General features: G+C 41.0%; 1 protein-coding gene across 49 annotated transcripts in view; it reads left to right on the forward strand.

Moving 5' to 3' along the window:
- The window catches only part of EPB41L3 (erythrocyte membrane protein band 4.1 like 3), a 132782-nt gene that overhangs the window by 35594 nt on the left and 76823 nt on the right, over positions 1-20365 (forward strand). For 30 of the 49 annotated variants that reach the window (XM_035126102.3, XM_035126108.3, XM_035126109.3 and 27 more), the window contains exon 1: positions 7966-8145. The exons of 7 other annotated variants lie outside the window; for them this stretch is intronic. The gene's annotated coding sequence lies outside the window, so the exon portion shown is untranslated. Of the gene's footprint in view, positions 1-7965; positions 8146-8594; positions 9111-10020; positions 10206-20365 lie in introns of those variants that run through there. 12 more of the 49 variants (XM_035126104.3, XM_088675379.1, XM_088675384.1 and 9 more) reach the window with 6 other exon arrangements.

Below are 20365 nucleotides of genomic sequence, written 5' to 3' on the forward strand. Positions count from 1 at the left end.
CACGTAGTATCTAAACTTCTGTAAGCAAGGGATGCTTGAAAAGCAGACTTCTATGTTCATGAAAATTGCATTAGTTCTATTCTCATGTTTCATTAAATCCACATAATGTGGATTTAACATTGTGAATTGCTCAGGGGGCAGAGTTGATTAGGTGCTATAGAAATGCCTAAATATTTTCTTATGTTGTATTCATTGATGTATGATATTGTGGAGAAACAAATTCAAAAGTGGGCCTAATAACTGATTTGGATGGATGCTGTCTCTCCAGACGTGCATTTTAAGGATGGGGAGTGTCTCTCAGTTTCATATCAGATTTGCATGTGACTGCCGGGTCATGATGTGTTTGGGAGAAAGGGCAGGAGGAGAGATTGAATGATTTAATAAAAATTAATTTTATTATTTTTAGGTGATAGTTAATAAAGAAAACTTCACCATCAGGTCCCAGTTATATTTTAAGATATAACAGTGTGGGGAAACAGGCTTGAATCTACAGGTGCTTATGTGTAAACAGAGGACAATTCTCTTAGCAGAAAGTGTTTGTTCATTATATGCTCAGATCGTTCCTGCTTCAATTGCCTATCTTACAAACCTCATGAACTGGGGGAGACACAGGAAGAGGGGTAGGGAACATTTGGGCCTCCATATATTCTCATCTAACAGCCTCATGTTAGGTGAGTGGGAGCTGATGTCCAGTAACATCTGGAGGGCAGAGGTCCCCTGCCCCCATTTGGGAAGCTTCCCAAAGCTTCTGTAGTTTATAAAATTACTTTTGGTCAACGTACAAATTGCCAGTTTTAGCAGATTATCAGATTACCAAGGAAGGTCACGTGTTATGTGAAGTCACCAATAGTTACTGGGGTGGATAAATATCCTCCACTTCCTATATTGTATCCAGATTGGACTAGGAATCAGAAGGTAAATCCTTGTATTATTCTGGGGAAAAGTGGAAGGGACAGCAATCCAAAGTCTTACTGCAATAAAGATATTATGCATTCATTAGTGGGCCAGCTCTCTTCTCACACCCTTCCCCCAGCTTTGAATTAACATCTAGCCTGATGAAGAGTTTTGGTGGACTCAAAAGTTTTCAAAGTAAAATTATTTATTCGTCTGCAGAGGGATAACATAATCATTCCTGAAATAAGTGGCAGTGCTTTGTCCCAGACCATTCCTGCTCCTTGACACCACTGGGCAGCGCACATCCATGCTACATCTCGTGCTCATTTGGAAGATCTTCCAAACCTGAGAAATAATTTCGGAGGAGGATGTGCAGTGCATTGCAACAGGAAGGGAAGGGTGAGAAAGGCCCCTACCCCATGAGCAGAGCTTCAATTATGGAAGTTAGGGATCCAAATCATTGGGTTGTATCCAACTAAATTATATTTGCAGTAGATCCACTGAAATCAAATGACCTAAAGTAGGCTACAATCCAACCTACCTTTGCTCCAGCTTGTGGGTGGTGGGTTGTAGCGGAGAGGGTGTTGCCCCTCCACCCATCTTTACTAGCCTCTACTTGCAGAGAGTGGGGACATTGAGCCAGCCCTAGATCTGCTGCATCCTGAGTCAGTCTGCACTGTACCAGCTCTAGGTGGCTCCAGGAATTTGCTACCTACTGGCATGGACAATGGGGCTGCAGATATGGTGGTTTCACTACTGAGTAAAGGCAGGATAGGTTCGCATTGTCCTGCCCATCATGTCCATTAATTTAAGTGGGTATACTCTGAGTAGAGCTAACATTTTTTCACAGTCTGGTATTCATATTTTAGGTACACCCCTTCAATAAGTTAATTGATTAACTAGATTCTAGTTAATACTAATAGATTGTATTATATAATAGTACTATATAAAACTAGTAGATTGGACTCTCGGTTCCTTTCCAACTATATAACTGTCTCTCATTTATCTTCTCTTATGTCTCTGCCAATGGCTTTCATAATGGTTTTTTTGCATTTGTCATGTTCTGTGGAAGCAGCATTCTTTGGAAGAATGGTGGCCTTGGTTTTGTTTTCTGAGGCAGTCAGTCAGCATGTCCTGTTAACTTGTTTGAGGTCTCATTTATACTGTTTCAGCACTTTCAAACAATCAGCCCTGTAGCCTGGGTATTACATTCTATGGTAATGTTGAGTTCAAAGTTGCATTGACAGCAGCAGAGCACAATGCTTAAAACCCTTAATCACGTTTTATTTTTAATTGGTTACCAAATCCAATCAGTTTCCAGAATACTTTAAAACAAATTGTCAGTTTACACAAATGAATTGGAAGGGTAGAAACTGCCATAACGATGATAAGTACACCTGTTTTAAAATTCCACTAAAGTCAGTTGATTTTATTTGTAGAAAAACATCCTGATAAAATGGAAAAAAAATAAGTTGGCATTTAACCATTTTCTGTTTCATGGCGTAATGACCTTGCCTGCCCAAGCAGTATGATAATCGGGAAATATAAACATACAAAGATAAATCTATCTGCAGTGCAGACATAATAAAAGGACCTTAAAGGAAGGACGCTGATTATGCACACAGTTTATTCAAAACTGCTACATACAATTCTGATTGTTTTCAGAGGTTACCATGATTGTTCTTCAGTATAAATGTAGCACAAAATTGGTGTGTGTGTTTTAATTTAACATTTTTAAGATATCTTAAATTTCTTTTTATTCATTTTTTCTCTATAAATCTGATAGTTCAACTTAGATATTCCTTCAAAAGTGCTCTGAATTCAGAAACTATTCTTTTGTGGTCTTTAAACTATTTTTTTGAGGCCTCAGGTTTCTAGGCATATGAAGTATTTATTAAACATGTGCAGCCATGTTCTTCCTAATCTGAGTCTTCAATGCAGGAATTATGTGACGTATTCCTAGTTGGTAAAATGTCCCTGAATTAATCCATGTTACTTCAACTGTTGTAATATTTGTCTGATAGTAAATAATTTCCCAACAAAATGCAGAAATGTCCATTAGGATTTTGGTAGATGGGCAGTAGGAAATTTGCTTCTCTGTGGAGGTAAACAAATAAAGCAGCTCAACTGAACTTGCCTTTTAAAGTAAAAATTCTGCAAAGTTAGGTACTCCTAAAACTCACTGGATTTTTTTAGCAGACTTTACTTTAGTACAGGGTAAGGCTGGAAGGCTTCCTGATGTTGAGGAACTCCAACTCCCATAAGTTCTAGTCAGCATGGCCAATGGCCAAGGATTGTGGGAGATGTAGTCCAGCAACATCAGGAGGTCACCTGCTTCAAGGCTACATTCTGCATTTAATTTTGCCTGAGTTTTATACAATTTTCACCTCCTACCTAGCAATAAAGTTTTCTTTTTCTCATTAAGCACAATTAAGCTAAATTTCTCCTTTTGTGCTCTGAAAGCTCTGGAGTGTAACATAACTGCTTGAAGTAGAAGCCTGATCTAAAATTCTCCTGTCCTACCCAATGGAACAAAAACAGGGATGTGAAGTCTTGCTGCAGTTCATAGCTACTGTAAGCATCACCATTGTCACATTCCAGGTGCTACATTTTTCTGGAAGAGGCTAGATAAAAATGTTACCAATCTTAAAAGAAGAGGGTGAAAATGAGAGACCCCCTTTGTCTTTTTATAGTTTTGGTATATTTATTTAAGTAATACACTGCCTAAAGCAATGAAAGATGCATTATAGTTCCACTAATTTAGGATAATTTATTGCACATAAATTTACTGCAGTTTCAGAAGAGTACATAATCCATGCATATAAATGAAGCAAATAAAGAGTACACATAAGATCTCATTAATTACTCAACAGCTCCTGAATTGTCTTCTGCTTTCTCAGTAAAGATCAAAAGAAGAATGGTTACTGTGTTAAGTTGCACCCAATAATTACATGTTTTGGGGAACAACCCTCAGTACCCTTAACAAACTACAGTACAGCTCCTGGAATTCTTTGGGGAAAGGCACGACTGCTTAAAGTGGTAGTACAACACTTTAAAATTATGCTGTGAATGTGTCCAAGGTCTGAGATGGAGCTGCAAAATTCTCAAAATTGTACAAGCCAGATTCCACACCACACACAAGAAAAAGCACAATCTCCCTTCTATCTCATAAAAGATTATTGTGGGGAAATGAATTTTGAAAGGCTGAATCCATGCTAGAAGGGTTAATGTGTCTGTAAATTCCATCCACTAGTCAAAAGGAGTAAAAGTTATAGCTGATTTTTGATTGCTCTAATAATAATGGGGGAGCACAGATCTTCATTTTAGAAAGACTGGTACAGATTGAAGCAGAGAGAGTTTTGAGAATATACCAGGTTACTTACTTACTTACTTACTTACTTACTTACTTACTTACTTACTTACTTACTTACAACACAGATACAAGATGAACATTGAGAATTGTGCACATCCCTAATAGTAAACTACAAATAAGATATTGAGGGAATTTAACTAAGTTGAGTAGAGAGGCAGGTAAATACTATTACTAAATAGAAATAAATTCAGGGGTCAACACATCTGTTTTCATTGTGGGGGCATAGGATATAATCCTATGCACACTTACTTGGAAGTATAGGTAAAGGGACCCCTGACTGTTAGGTCCAGCCGTGACCGACTCTGGGGTTGCAGCGCTCACCTCGCTTTACTGGCCGAGGGAGCTGGCGTACAGCTTCCAGGTCATGTGGCCAGCATGACTAAGCCGCTTCTGGCGAACCAGAGCAGCACACGGAAACACCGTTTACCTTCCCACCGGAGCAGTACCTATTTATCTACTTGCACTTTGACATGCTTTCAAACTGCTAGGTAGGCAGGAGCAGGGACCGAGCAACGGGAGCTCACCCTGTTGCGGGGATTCGAACTGCTGACCTTCTAATTAGCAAGCCCTAGGCTCTGTAGTTTAACCCACAGTGCCACCCGCATCCTACCCAATGGAAGTAGCCTTATTGAACTCAATGGGCATTACTTCTGAATGCACTATACTGTTGTAGTATCAGACTTGAAGCAGCTGAACAGTAGTAAAGAAACAAGTACTTCTGAACATGTGCATATATGTGTTCTTACAACTACTGAGTCATCACAGGCAGTCCAGTCTCCATGTAATATTAGCTAGAAGGCTGCCAAGTTTTGGATGACAGAAGTTTTTAACTGGGTAAAACAATATTTATGCATGAAATTATGTATTCTTCAAAGCCTAAATTCAGTGGGGATTACTTCTGAGTAAATATTGCCATGTAAGTTTTGCAGCTTTAGTAACTCCCTAACTCCACCCCTATTCTGATATACAGTACATGTATTATTAGAAGGGTAATTGAGGACAGTTGATTGAAGACTGCTGCTCAGCTAAGATTCAGTAAGAATAATATGGAAAATAGCAGCCAATTATTATAAGTCTGTGGTACAAATCAATAGCTCATGCTCATCTGGAACATTATGTTCAGACCAGTGATCTCATCTCTTAAAAAGGAAAAAGGAAGGAATGAAATTCAGAAGAGGAGAACAAAGGTAAGGTTGTTTACCCCGGCAAGGAGATTGTATACATAGGTAAAGTGAATATGCCGTTCTCTCTACTTGAAACAGAAGAACAGGAATGTGCCATGCCTTCAACAATAAGAAAGTATTATATTCTTAACCATTTTGTAAGCACCAGATGGGCTGGAATCCAAAGGGACACATGTGGTGTATCATGCACTCCTATCCTCATTAATTAATATAAATTTATAGCTTTATAATACCAATTTATATCACAATATATTCCAAAAATGGATCACTTTTCTATAAGTCTTTTGTTTCTTGCCTGCTGTCATGAGCAGGAGCTGACCAGGGGCAATAAAACACCCGGCGTCAGTGAAGTTAACCCTTTATTCAAAGAAACCAAAACAGCACAGACCTAGTGGTGGCAGCAACTCTTTCCAGTAGGTCTTGCTCAGATGAGGCAGTTGTGAGGACTGAAAATCCCCAGCTTCCTGCTCTCTAAGGTTCTTCCCCTGGTTCCTTCCCCAGCAGCCTAAGACTCCATCGTCTTGTTTCTCTTTGCTCCGCAAACATTTATCTTCGGGTTCTTGGAGACCAGGCAGGAAGGGAGCTGGTCACAGCAAGAGAGGCAGACTCAGTGGCTTCTTCAGCAGGCTGACTCATCTCTGTCTCTTGCCCACCCCCACCCTCCTGCCCTTGAGTCTGAACCACTCTCCTAGCCTTTTCCCTTTCCTTTCCCCCATTTTTAGTTCATTAAAAAAATGAGAATCCAGTATGTATGCCCTAGTTCCTTAGAGGAAGGGGAAAATACAAATATAAATAATGGTGCTGATATACTTGGTTCAGCGGTCTCATTGACAGTACTTTGCAAGCCAAGGTAGTGTGATGACTAGAATTGTGTGCTAGGAGTTGGGATACCCATGATTCAAATCTCACTAGGTGGCCTTTGACAAACCCTTAAGCAATAGATACAAAACTTACAAGGTTGTTGCAAGGATTACTGAGATCATACATACATAGTACTGTACTTCCAATGCACAGAACTCAATACCTGGCATTCTAAACAGTCAGTCCCCAGAGAAGATACATTCATACAGAATTGGGGGTCTACCGGTAATTACCAGAAATAATACAACCTCTACAGAGTTGGGCAGATAGAGTATACTTGTTGCACAAACATATCCCATTCCATTACATTCCTGGGGCCATTTTTACCCATATAAGACCTGCAGGCCTTTTGTAAGGTGCATTTTTTGTAAGCAGCGTTTGCCACTTTCTACTTCAGGGTGGTCCCCCTGGTTTGAGGAGCTTGGAGCTATATACACCAGGAATGAGACACTCCAGTCACAGGCGTGAGAACAGACCACAACTCCCATCCTGACTACTGGCTTTGTTGGCTACGGTTGATGGGAGTTGGAGTCCAATAACATCAGGCCACAGGATCGCCACCCCCGCTCTGCATACTGTATTCTATCTTCTATATGAAGGGCCCCCAGGCACTGTAAGGTTTGTAGATGCAGGGCCGCCCCTACGGCAACCGCGCTGTGCCTGCCCGCTGGGAAATGGGGCGGGGGGGCGTGCCGGAGGGATCTGTCGCACCACGGCGTCAGGGACGCTTAAGACGGCCCTGTGTAGATGAGCTATAGCTAAGTCTTGATCTTGGCTTACTGGTTGTGATTTGAGGGAGACAAAAACCATGAGTCAAGGTTCACATGGCTTAGCTCCTGGTAATGCAACAGGAGCAGAACCAGGGAAGAAGTAAAGCTGCTGCTGTGATTTTTGCTCAAGTAACCACAAACTTTATCGTTCATGTTGAGCCATGGTTTTGACAGTGTTGTGTGCCAATTGGAATACTAAAACTAGCAGGTTTCTACCGTACTAATTTGGCCAGTGAGAAGGTGTAGCAGACTGAGCTATGAAGTAGCAAGTCCCCAATTTGAATCTTGCTTCCGCCAGTTTCATAATGTGGTTTCAGACAATCCATTTTGGCTGTAGTCTTTCTACCTGCAATATACTGACTTACCTTTCAGAGTTTTAAGGATTATAGCAAGATCAGGTATGTAAAATGCTTTGAACACTGTAGTGCAATATAATGCTAAGTGTTACATGTGACATCCTTATCATACTTACATAAACGTAAGTTGCGCTGAAACCAATGTGACCTACTTCCAAGTAAAAGGGTGTTTAGAACTGAAGTCCTAGTATTTATTATTATTGTAGACATGCCACGAGATTGTCGACTTGTGTCAAGCCAGCTTCTGATCTTATTCCTTTTAACTGCAATTGTGTTATTGCACCATTGACTTTTGGGTATGTTTGGTTCAAGAGAAGTGGCCAAAATTAGCTGGATCTGGTAAATCCAGACATCTGCATTGCTGATGAAAAAAAGTGCGTTTGGTGGGTTATTTTTAGCATATGGTCTTTTTTTCTTACTGGAATGTTAGTTTATCTCAGCTCGTCGTCTTCTTTTTTTTTAAAGAGCTGGCAGGATCTTGCTTCTCTTTTCCGTTTTCGGGGGTCTGGGAAGGCGTCTGCACAATTCTGATTTGCTGAAAAACGCAGAGGGCTCGTCCTGGGTAGAGCTGCCTCGCTGTGCTTGCTGCTGCTGCTGACGCGTGGCTCTTGCTGCTGCAGCTGCTGCACGTCCTTGTGACGTGCTGGAAGCAGACTTGGATCCCGAGTCCCGGCTCTTCCTCTCCTTGCAGCGCTCTTTTTGACAAGGTACACAGACCTCTGAGTCTTTGCGTTTGCTCGTTATTCCCGTGGTGTTTTGCGCGCGTTCCTTCTGCAAAGCGGCTCTGGGAAGGAGGGGAGGGAAAGGGGGCTCTCGAAGGCCTTCGCCTTCTGCTCCGATTGATTTAAGTCTCCCGTGAATTGTGATGCATGCTCTAGAGAAGCCATTTTTAAGTTAACAGTTGTCCGTGGTTGAACATTTCGCATGCACTCGGCCTGTGCAGGGCGCCAAGCCGGGGCTCCGGGGTGGGCAGCTGCTCTCCTGGCGCTTCTTCCTTGGCGAGGATCTGGCAGGCAGGAAAGCCGCTTCCCCGCGCCCCGAACGAGGGGCTGTTTTGTGGCCTTGGCCTCTGGTGGTCCCCCCCCCCTGGTTTGAGGAGCTTGGAGCTATATGCGCCGGAAATCTGAGTTAGGCGGGGAACTCGCTGCCTGCTGCTTTTGCTCGCGCCGGCCAAGGTCTCCCTGCTGACTTAGGGAAATGAATGGGGGTGGGAGGAAGGGCGCTGGGGTGGGGGGAGGCAGCAGAATAAAGCAGTAACAGGGAATGGCCAAGGGGCTTAAGTCGGGAAGGCACGGTTTGCCTTGGAAGCCGGGGAAAGGTATGCCTAGGCTGCAGCCGGGCGCCGGCGGAATGGCCGGGGGCTCGGTGCGCGCGCGTGGGTGGAGCATGATGGAGCGAACGGGCAGCACTTGCAATCTGCGCGTGAGTTGACTTTGCTGCGACGGGGTGGCTGTGGCTCTGCAGTGCCTCCCCCTCCGGAGTTGCCTGGGGCTTAGGAATTCTGGAAGAAGGGAGTCTGGGGCGCTGTCGTCTGGGCTTGAGACGAGCGAGAAGGGTTGCCGTGAGTTGGCGGAGAAGGGCGCTTGCATCGGGCTCGAAAAACCTGCACAGACCGAGCCCAGGTACCAAGAAGCTTTTGTCCTTCCTGCCTGCGCTGCCCTTCCGTTTCACGGTGAGAGCTGACTGCTTGGGGCTGCCTTGCTTACCTTCCTCAGCAGTGCCAGTCCTAAGAAGCGCGCAGCTGGATCAGGCCAGAGGCCCATCTAGTATCCAGCATCGGGCTGTCCCAGTGGCCAGCCAGATGGTGCCTTTCCATGGGGCTTCGTGGCCTTGCCACCTTTCTGCACAGCCTTTCATTTAACTCCTAGGAAATGGGATGGCCCTGCTTGTCATCCCTGCCGCCCCCACTAAGCCATTCCTTGGTGCCCAGCTGCAGCCGTGGGCATCTTCTCGAGGTTGCCGCCTTCGCCCACCGTGACTGGCCGTTTCCATTTCTTCCAGTATGGCAATATTGACCTTCCTGGCTGTGGTACTCTTTTACTGAGTTACGTTAGGGAGCTGAAAGGTGGAGGGACGTGGATGTGATGTGAAGTAAATAAATAAACACCCTCAATACACCCCCCAAAAAACTTATCTAAACTTCGGCGGTGGTGAAAACAAAATTTAAAAAATCCTTCCAGTAGCACCTTAGAGACAGTTTTCGCATCAGTAGCAGGATGGTGTCCCAAAGAGGGGGAAGTGGCACCATTCCCCTCCCTTTCAACGCCATGTGGTCTGATGTAGCAGGTCTCCTTCTCGACAGACTTTTTGCTGAGCACAACATCGTGCATCCCTTTTCCTTGCTTACCAGCTGGGCCTCCTTCAGCTTTGGGCGGTTAACTCCTTTGCAGAGTCTGCTGCAGGCACGGGGAAAGAAGCATTCGCCCTCAGCCCGTGCCTGGGAACTGGCCTTGGCATCCTGCTATGTCTCGCCCCGCCTCGCCCGTGGGTTCCTGCTTGTTCCTTCTTTCCCCTCCCTCCTTCCCCACTTCGCCTCTCCCCAGCTCGTGGCTTCTGCAATGCGGTGGGTGTGGTTATATAGTAAATTGTAGCTCTGGACCTCTGCAGTGGAAGCGCTGACTCCTCCTGCTCTCTCTCTCTTTTGCATTCCCAATCCCAAGCTTCCCTATGGCTGCATGTCTCTCGGCTGCAGAGTTGAGCTTAAAGTTGGGGAAGAAGAAGAAGCTGCTGCTGCGAGCTTAAACGGAAAGATCGAGGGAAACAGCTGGTATTAATCAGGCGTGTGCGATGGGGGAGGAAAAAGAGAGGCGCTCGGAGAGGGCTAGTTGAGTTGGGAATCAAGCGGGGCGCTTAAACCGCGGGTTAGGGTTGGTATCTGAAGGAAGTGTGCATGCACACGAAAGCTCATACCAATGACAAACTTAGTTGGTCTCTAAGCTGCTACTGGAAGGAATTTTTGTTTGTTTGTTTCGACTACGGCAGACCAGCAGGGCTACCTACCTGTAACTAGGGTTGGAAGTGTTACTTTCCCAGTTCCTAAGTACTACTTTGAAAGAATGACTCAGTACGGTAGCTGATCATCATCGCTTACCTGACCGCAAAGTGTGGTGAATTCTAAAGCCTGTGATGATGAAGATCCTCTTGATGCCAAGGGTTTGAGGCCGGTGTAATGCATAGTGTAGTAGCAAGTAGAGAGAAGGGCTGGTTTTTAAAGGGTGTGGTTCAGTTATCAAACTTTGTACAGCATTTAAAACTGGTTTCATGTCCTATCTTTGAGCATGTGGTCGAAACTTGCAAGGAAGCTTGTTCTTGTTAAAAGACGTTAAAAAAATATCAACTGGGCTGGATTTTATTTTAAAATGCTTTAAAAGTATTTCAATAATTTTTAAAAGTTACATATGCGATTTTTTTGTAGGTTGCTTCATTACCTATAAAACATGTTTAGTGTTGCTTGAATAGTGATTTTAGCTGATGTATAGTTAATATAGCTTAAATTTGTATTCAGAGGACTAATTTAGTCCTCTTCACATCAGTTTCATTGCAACTGAGAGCACATTTATTCTAGTTCTGGAAAAAGTAGCTTTGACTTTACCCTAGAGAAGTTTCATATTCAGTTGTTACTTAAAATAGACATTTTTAAAAAGAGGACTAGGATGAATAAAGGTGTGTTCATGTAGGCAGCCTGATCTACTAAGTCTCATTGAAGTACACTTGGAACTAATTTCTGAGCAAAAATGTATAAGATTAGTTGCTGGTTCCCATTTTATACTTCAGTTATCAAACTTAACTGGTGGTTTTTAATGTTTAAAAATGCACTTTTAACACCTGTCATTCTATTGTTCTATGTTGCTCTGTTTTACAGAGGGTAAAGGGGAAATACTATGTTCTGCAAACTCAACTGCCCCAGATTCCTTCATTTAAAATGTATCATAGCATTTCAGTGTGATATTGGTACTCTGCTAGTAGTGATATTACAGAGCAGCCTTTTACATTCCATGAAAAAGTAAGCCTAGTTGGTTTAATGGGACATACTCCCAGTTAAATGTATTTAAGATGTCAGTCCTAATCATGATCTTAATAACCACTGAATTGAACTGGAGCACTAGAGTGGAAGTAAAATTGATACATCAGGATATAGAGACAACCTACCCTGAAACAAAACTGATACAAGTTTATTTTTCTAGTTTCCACTTGACAGTGTGGCTGGCAGCATGGTTGCAACCTAATGCGGTCAGTATCCTGGTAATAGCAGTGGTCCATGGGTAGAAACAGCACATCACCTTAAATACATTTTGGCATGGGGGGAATAAATGTTTTGTCGTTAATTATATTAATGCCACCAACACTCATTTCACTTTGTTTTTGAACTAGCCCCTCATGAGGCCAGTGGATGATTTATAAAACTATCTGTTATTGCAGGAAATGTCTGCCATGTTGTAAGCTAACTTTGAGCGGACCTTAACTGCTGCTATAGTCTAATGTTATAGGAAAAGAGGGTGGAGACACAGAAATCTCTAGAATTGTAGCAATGGAGTCCCTATTGCTGCTTTGACCATGACATCACTTTGGCTCAAGGAAATGAGGGTGGGGCAGTGAGACAGTCTGTCTGAGCCATATTTTATCATAATACAGTACATAATGCTGAATAGATGTGACTACTGTTTCCCTGTTGGCCATTCATTTGAAGGGGCTAGGAGAGATGAATGCAGAGTTTGTGCTTGCATATGTGTTTGCAAATAAAACAAGCTGAGATGAAGACAAAAGGTCAAAGCGGTGTTCATTGCCCATGTACTTATAATTTTATTCCCCAAATTATAGTTATGAAAATTTCATTCGTTGTTAAGGAGTGTGGATTGGTAATGGGTTGAGTCAGCAAAGCTGTCCTTGAAGAATAGATGTGCAGCAACATACATGAATGTATTTCTTTTAATATTAATGTATCCGCAACATTATTAAGATGAGGAGGTTGTCTGTGAAGACCATTGATGGGACAAAATACACTTACAAGATTATATGGTTCAGGTGAATGCACTATACTGTATTATAAGTAAATAAGTAAGAAGTGCTGAGATAGGAAGAAATTACAGTATGTTTCAAATTCTGGTTGTGTTGTAACAGAAGTTTTATCAAAGCTGTGTGTGGCTGTGTGGTTAAAAATTAGGATGTTTCTTAATATTTTATATATTTTTGTTGGAAGCATCCCAGAGTGGCTGGGACAACCCAGTCAGATGGCAGGGGTATAATAAATTGCTATTCGTATTATTATTAGTAGTAGTGAATCAGTTGTTTTTGAAATACATTGCAGATTGTGTTGTGCAACAACTCCAGTTAAATCAAGTGAACTCATGTCAATATGATTTCATGTGTAGGTGATCAGGCTAGTGCCTTAAGTTTAACAAAAGAGAGAAATAATTCATTCCAATTGTTTCTGAAAGCAATCATGAACAAGTAAAGCAAGATGCCATGTGACTGCGCACATAAATTATTTTATTTTTCTACAACCAGAAACAACCATACAACTTTGTAAATATGGTTACCGGTACATTCCATCTGTGTCTAGAACTGGGATACCCTTATTTCACCAGAATGTATTAGATTGATGGATTGCTTTTACCCAGCAATCGAAATTCGCCAGGCACATTTTGCACCTGGCTATTGACCACTTGCAACCAAGTGAAGATGCCTGGGTGCCAGGATGGAGCCTGACGTCACCATCTGGAAGTGCATGCCTGGGATCCATATCCTGTAGAATTCTATCTGTACCATTTTATCTGCACAATCAGAACAGATTTCAGGAATCCAAAAGTCTTTTGAGCAGTGTGGCCCAAAAATAGCAACTATGTTTCAAATTCTGGTTGTGTTGTAACAGAAGTTTTATCAAAGCCGTGTGTGGCTGTGTGGTTAAAAATTAGGATGTTTCTTAATATTTTCTATATTTTTGTTGGAAGCATCCCAGAGTGGGAAACATTCCATTTTGATGACTGTAAATGCTAGGAGGGATATTGAGAGAAATGCTAACTAAAATTAATTTCTATAACAAGCAGCTAATGATTGCTCTTCTCCAGACTTTAGATTTTTAGTAGTTAAATTGACTCCTTAAAACATGCCTGCTATTGTTAATATTGCTATTGTTAATAAAATAGGTTTCATTATTGTTTTTAACCTTTTACTTACCCAATAGAAATGCTGAATTATTTATGAAATATGCTTAATGTCTTCCTATCTTTAGACTAATTTTTGAGAAATATGAGGTCTGATTTCACAAAGCTGTAACCAAAATAAATCTTACTGAATTTATTTCTTCATTCAATGAACAAAATAACTGGTATCACAAGATATTGGGTACTCCTATGGTCCAAAGACATAAAACTTAACACAGCATCTTTTGGTTTGTTTGTGGACATAAGGTCTGAAGATGACCTTTGTGGTTATTATTGGTAAAAAAAATTTAAAACTTTCTGTTTTCTCTAGTCCTCCAAGAGGAGAAACAGAGTAGAGTGTAGGAAGGGAGAGTCTGGCACACCTGAATAGCTTTCGCAAGGGAGATTCTGCAGGCTTTTTGTTCTGTCTCCTACCATGTTGTCACTATAGGCATGGGGGCAGAGTGACCTCTAGAGCAGGCATAGGCCACCTTGGCTCTCCAGAGGTTTTGGAACTACAACTCCCATGATCCCTGACCACTGGGTCTGTTAGCTAGGGATCATGGGAGTCATAGTTCCAAAACATCTGGAGAGCCAAGGTTGCCTATGCCTGCTCTAGAGAAATGTAATCTGTTGGATTTCTGAGAAACTAAAATTTAGTTGTCTCAAGATACTTTGTCTCTGACCATTCACTGTCTCCTTACAAATTACATATAGTTTCAGCAAAGTTTATAATTTAACTTTTTGTGTACTAACAAAATCAGATTGATCCTGAGCCTACCCTGTCTCTTGAGGTTTGCAAATACTGTATGTGTAATCCTATGCATATTTGTTGGGAGGTAAATCCTATTGACCTCAAGGGCACATCCAACTGAATAGCAATGAATAGGCTTGCACTGAAAGTCATAAGAAAATTTCTGGCTGATAAAGAGCATCACATCCAGCAAAAGATTAACTTTCCTAGTGTGTTGGACAATATTTCTAGTTATAGATTGAAGTTGTATTTGATCTGAGATTTGAGATGAATATACAACTTGGCGTCTTGAGAAAGATGAAATCTCCTAACTAACCACATGAAATATCAACAAAATATATAGCATGACTGACAGTATCTGAAAGAAAACTAGTTTTTGATATGACCATTGTTTCTCTGGCCTTGCTATGTATAAAGTGAAATGAGATGAACAACCTGTCTTTTAGGTTTGAGAATTCCACATGAAAAGTAATACAGATGCTAATGGGATTGGCAACCATGAATGGATACAAAAAGATATGGCAGAGACGACAATGACAAATGTAAAACAAAATGGTAAAATTTGCAGGTGCCATCTATATACACTTACTGCAAGTAGTGCTCACTGACTGCCAGGGCTGTCTCAAGCATGTACGGAGATCGCTCCGGCGCCCTGGCGCCCCGCGCCACCCAGCCTACCCCTAGAGCCGGCCCTGCTGACTGCAGTGAGACTTGTTTCCAAGCAAATCCATATAAGGATTGCATCTTAAAGCTACAATCTTAAGCACATTTATTAAGGAGCAAGTAACAGTGAAGTTAGATTTTTTTAAAAAAACAAAAACAAAAAAACCCACAATCTTAATATCACACTGTAAATCTAAAATATGTGTATCTGCTCTGAGGTAAAGTTTCTATGATGACTGCAAATTTAAACTAGAATGTAGTATTCTCCACAGAAGATAAATCATGTAAAGTCTGTTCCCAGGTGATTTGTACATATGTTAGGGGGAATATGAGGTGAACAGCCAACGCACATAGCAACTGGCCATTGCGTACATTCACAGTTTGTGGAGAATGTGCACGTATGTCCCTGAAGAAAGAATTGTACTCATTTCCCAGTCAGTATGCATATTTTCCAAGAGGCTTTGGCCAATGTTTATATCTTCTCAACTGCAGGCTGCTTGCAGCTTGCGGGCAATGATTTGCCCAATTTTCAACTAGGGATAGAAACCAAGGGCATATATGCATAATTTCTGGAGAATGGGCACTATTGCCTAGAGAATGTAAAAATGAAGCTGAGATAGGCACATTCACCAACTTCTGTTGGGGCATTTGCACAATGGCCAGAGAATTCATAAAATGTTGAGATATTAACTATACCAAACGCCTGTTGGAGAATATGTATGTTGACTAAGAAATTAGTAGAATGCATATTCTTCATGAGCTGTAGCAAATTTGTACAATGGCCAATAGTTATGCTCATTAGCAGCTCCTGCATGTGTGTGTGAGAGAGAGTGTGTGTATTTATGTAATGTAATTGGTATGGCAGGTTAAACTCTTTGGGTGATATCCAACTAAGTCATACTGAGAGTAGACTCACTGAAATCAGTGGGTCTCCTCTTATAAGTGTTGGATGTATAGCCCATTGGGAGCTGTTTTTTTTTCTGGCAGATTTCTTTTGTCACAGGGAAACTGAAGGAAAGGTAATGTTACTAGTTCAGATTTAATATTGGAATAAAAAATATCTATTTTTTGTCTGACTTCTTCATCTTTCCCATGGACTTTTCTTTTGTAACCTTTTCAAACAAGATCTTTACAGCACATGGAAGCATGTTGGGTGTGTGTCCCCATTTTTATTGCGCTCTTAGTTTCTCAAACACATGTTACAAAACCCTTTGCAAATTGAAACTGAAGTATTGAAACATTGCTTAGCTAGGTTGGCATTCAATTGACCTTTTCCCTCAAACACTGGATGTTAGGAGATTTTTAAAAATCTGGACGAGCAGGTAATTTTGAATGGGGGCAAAAGGAGGTATGAGAGACACTTGTAAGTTCCTTTTATCTATTTATATAGATTTGTTCTTTCCTGAATGGTTAGGGATTAGCAGTGGTAGAAGTATGCTTCTCTGAACTGCATCATGTGTGTGATAACAGAAATATAGTTCAGGTCAGAACACTTATTAAAAAGAATCTGCTATTCATCTGTGGTAGCTTTGAACTCTTTTATATATGGTGGAAGAAGCATGACTCTGATTAGTTTTGGTTTAGGACTAAATAAAGCCTAGATTAAAGCCTAAAGAGAGCAGTTTTCTCACTTTGTAAAATATAACACCACCATTCAGGACATCAGAGTAGGAGGAACATCTGTGGCTTGAATACTGTCGTGCTGATGCCTCTAGTTTAGTACTCAAGAAGTGTCTAGCAATACCCAGTATGGGCCAGTGACATCATTAGGGCCATGCTGGTTGCTGCGGACCACTCCTCGGGTGCTATGTCATAGCATCAGCCCATTTCCTTAATGTATCGCTACACAAAGGGCCTCGTTTATCCTTCTGTGAGTGGATTTCAACACACAGTCTCAAACACCATTGCACCATGGAGGTAATTGTGTGCAGGGGTGCCAACTTACATAAAATAGAAGGGGCTGGTAAGCCCCACCCCACATAATTGATCACAATATGTGGTGCGCACGCACCATTTGAATGGCACCACTTATCAAATTTGGGGACCCCAGGGCCCCCGTAAATATTTTATTTGGGGTCTGAAGGCATGGCCAAAATCCAAGCTCTTTCCTCCAGTGTATATAGCTCTACTTTCAGACTCAGGATCAGTATCTGGTGATTGAATTCATGCCTATATAAGCAGTTCATATTTATTTAAAGGCAATCTAAGTTGAAGCCAAAACCTGTGTTAATCAGAATATGAGTAGTTACCAGTTTTGATGGTACTTCTGAACAGCAAGTCCTTTTGAAATTACGGTTCTGTTTCTCATCCTCTTCTGTGGAGTCTCTAATGCATAAGAGTCTATAAATATCATACACAGTGGTACCTGCATTGAAGAGATGCATGATAAAAATAGATGCTGGGAGAGAGGAGAAAAAAGAAAGCAGTGAGTGATACAACCACTCAAGATCATTTAGCAGTGCAACCCAAGAAGAGAAATAATATTCTGCTGTTCCCAATACTGACGTTTTGTGTGCAAATGAATTTTATTACATGTACTTCATTTCTCCAGCTGTTTAGATATAATTTCAAGAAGATAAATATATTTTTAAATAAAAATAAATTATAAATATGAGATACAGAATAGAGATATTAAAATATAATTTAAAATTCTTGTTATATCTAATTTTAACTTTAAGAACTTGAGCTTGCTTTTAATTTTTTATATATATTTTATTGATTTTATATTATAAAAAGAACAAACATAAAAATACATAGCATATTTTCCACTGACTTCTGTCCACCCTCCCAGAACCCTCTCCTCCCACCAGAGGGTCCCCCGAAAGGCAGGCAGTCGGCAGTGTTTCATTTTATGATTGAATTTCTCCCCACCCCTCCCCTCCACCCCCGAGGGCCCCCCCTGCCACCAAGAGGCTCCAAGGGTGGAAACAGGGGGGGGGTGTCCATCCAACCATTTATCCAAACAAAAAAAAGGAAAAAGGAAAAAACCCCAAAAATGACCCCCCTAAAAAGAGAAGAGAAAAAAGAGAAGAAAAAAGGAGGGGGAAAAAACATCATTATTATTTCTATTTCTATAATCATTGTGTGGGCCTCCCCAACCTCCCCCCTGCCCCAATTTCCATTTTCAATTCTTATTTAGCAGTATTCTTATTCTTATTCCCATTCTAATTGCAAAAAAATTCTCACCTTATATTGTAAAAACTATCCCAATTTTTAAATCCTCTTTACACATTCTAGATTTAATATTTCCGAATCCTTTCATAATTAACTCTAATCAATTACTTTTCTTGACCTGCCTATTTTTTATCCTCCAAAGAACCAACCTTCATATTTTTATAACCTCTTTTTTTCCTTTTTTACATTAACAAATTTTAAATATCATGATTTTTCCCCTCCCTCCCCTGATCTCGGCCTTTCCCTTCCAGTCCAGTAAGTTCCAAAGTCATCAGTCCAGTTTTCAGTCCTTTTTGTCTATCCTGAATATTTAAATATTCAATCCTCCTTCATCCCACCCCCTTCCTAACCTGTTTCAAAATCCAAACCCCCTCTGTCTCCCCCTCCCCAATATTCTTTTCTTCTTTGCAGTCCATTTTTCTTATGGGTGTTCTGTCTCTCCTGTAGGTCTTGCATTTTCCCCTCTTTCCAAGAGGTATTCCAAATCTGATGCTGTTCTTTATCCGCTTCTGACTCCTGTAGTCCATCTTTGTTTTCTTGATTTTCAATTTTTCCATGGCTCAGTTCATGTGACCTTTTATCATCTTGCGCCCTTTCTTTGGACAAAACCTTTTCCTGTAATTCTTGTATTCTTTCTTTAGAAAAATCCTCTTTTTGCAAATCTTGCGCCTTTTCTCTGGGCAAATCCTGAGAACTTGAGCTTGCTTTTTCCTATTCCCTCTCATTTTATTTTTTCCTTATGTGTGTTTTTTTTTTAGGTTGTAAGCCTGAGGACAGGCACTATTTTAATACTGATATTTGTAGGCTCTCGAATAAAATTATTTTGACTAAAGAGTACCGGTATGTTAGAATGTGAACAGTTACAGAGGAGGTCAAACAGATAACAGGAGGTGTGGACCTGCTAATGTAACAAATAGTGATTGTTTCTTCAGCTTAGCAGAGAGTTGACTGAAGAGAGAATATAATAGCACTAGCAGATAAGATCAGTAATGGTGTGTGGAAAGATAGCTCTTGTCTCATAGTGTTTCACACTGCAAAAGCCAGGATTTAGCTAATTGCTTTGAAATTGAAGGGCAGTCAGTTTGGAATGAACAAGAAGTAGCATGCTTTCACACAAGGGTTGATGTAAGAAATTTGTTCACTTTCAATTTTGCAATTGTAGAAATGTATTCAGTCGGTAGAGCATGAGACACTTAATTTCAGGGTCGTGGGTTTAAGCCCCACAATGGACAAAAAATTTCTGCTGGATTAGATGACCCTCATGGTCCATTTCAATTCTGCAATCCTATGATTCTATTCAAAACAGGACCATTACACGCATGTGTGGTGGAAAATTACAATGGTTGGATATTAGGAAGAATTGTACATTAAATATTATACGACAAGTACTTCCACATTTGTATCTGTTTGGTTAAGATGTGTAAAAACTGGAAAAAAAAGCTAACAAGCATGAAGTCTGCATTCTACGTGTCCTTTATGATAATTTAGGACTTTGATAATCTGTATGCAATACATGTTTATTTTATGTGGTCTGCCCTTGGGCCTGGTCTGGAAGCTCCAGCTAGTGTGTAAGTCAGTGTCTAGGCTGCCGATGGGGCCAGACCTCCAACATTATGGGATACCTCTGATAGAAGGTCTGCACTGCAGGCCCATACGATACTGGGTCAGGTTCAAAGCTCATGTGTTGATATACAAAGCCCTGAACCTCTTGGATCCAGGATAACGTAAGGACTGCCTGAGTCTTTATATCTCAGCTTAGTTACTGAGATCATCCAGATGGTCACTGATGGTTGTTTGCTTAGATACAGAGGCCCAATAGAAGTTGGGGATTTGGTGTCACTTGTCCATGCTGTGGAACACTCTTGCTGCAGAGGTTCGGCAGGCACCCTTGCTTTTGACTTTCAGGCATCTCTTGAAGACCTTTTTGTGCTGACAGGCCTAAGCAGTTGTTTAAAATATTTTCAATTACCCAGACATTTTAATGATTATTTTGCACGGTTTTTAATGGTGTTTTATGATTTGTATACATGTTGTTGTACATCACCCTGATATTTTCTGAGATGGCAGAATATAAATACTTTTATAAATAAATACGAATATTAACATTGTTTTCATCTCTTTGGTAGCACTGCTTTTTTGGTCACCTATTTTGTTTTCCAGTGTACTCTCCATCCACTCCCAATCCAATATTGCTGC

The sequence above is a fragment of the Zootoca vivipara genome, chromosome 8, assembly GCF_965207765.1.
Source record: "Zootoca vivipara chromosome 8, rZooViv2.hap1.1, whole genome shotgun sequence".
Lineage (NCBI taxonomy): Eukaryota > Metazoa > Chordata > Lepidosauria > Squamata > Lacertidae > Zootoca > Zootoca vivipara.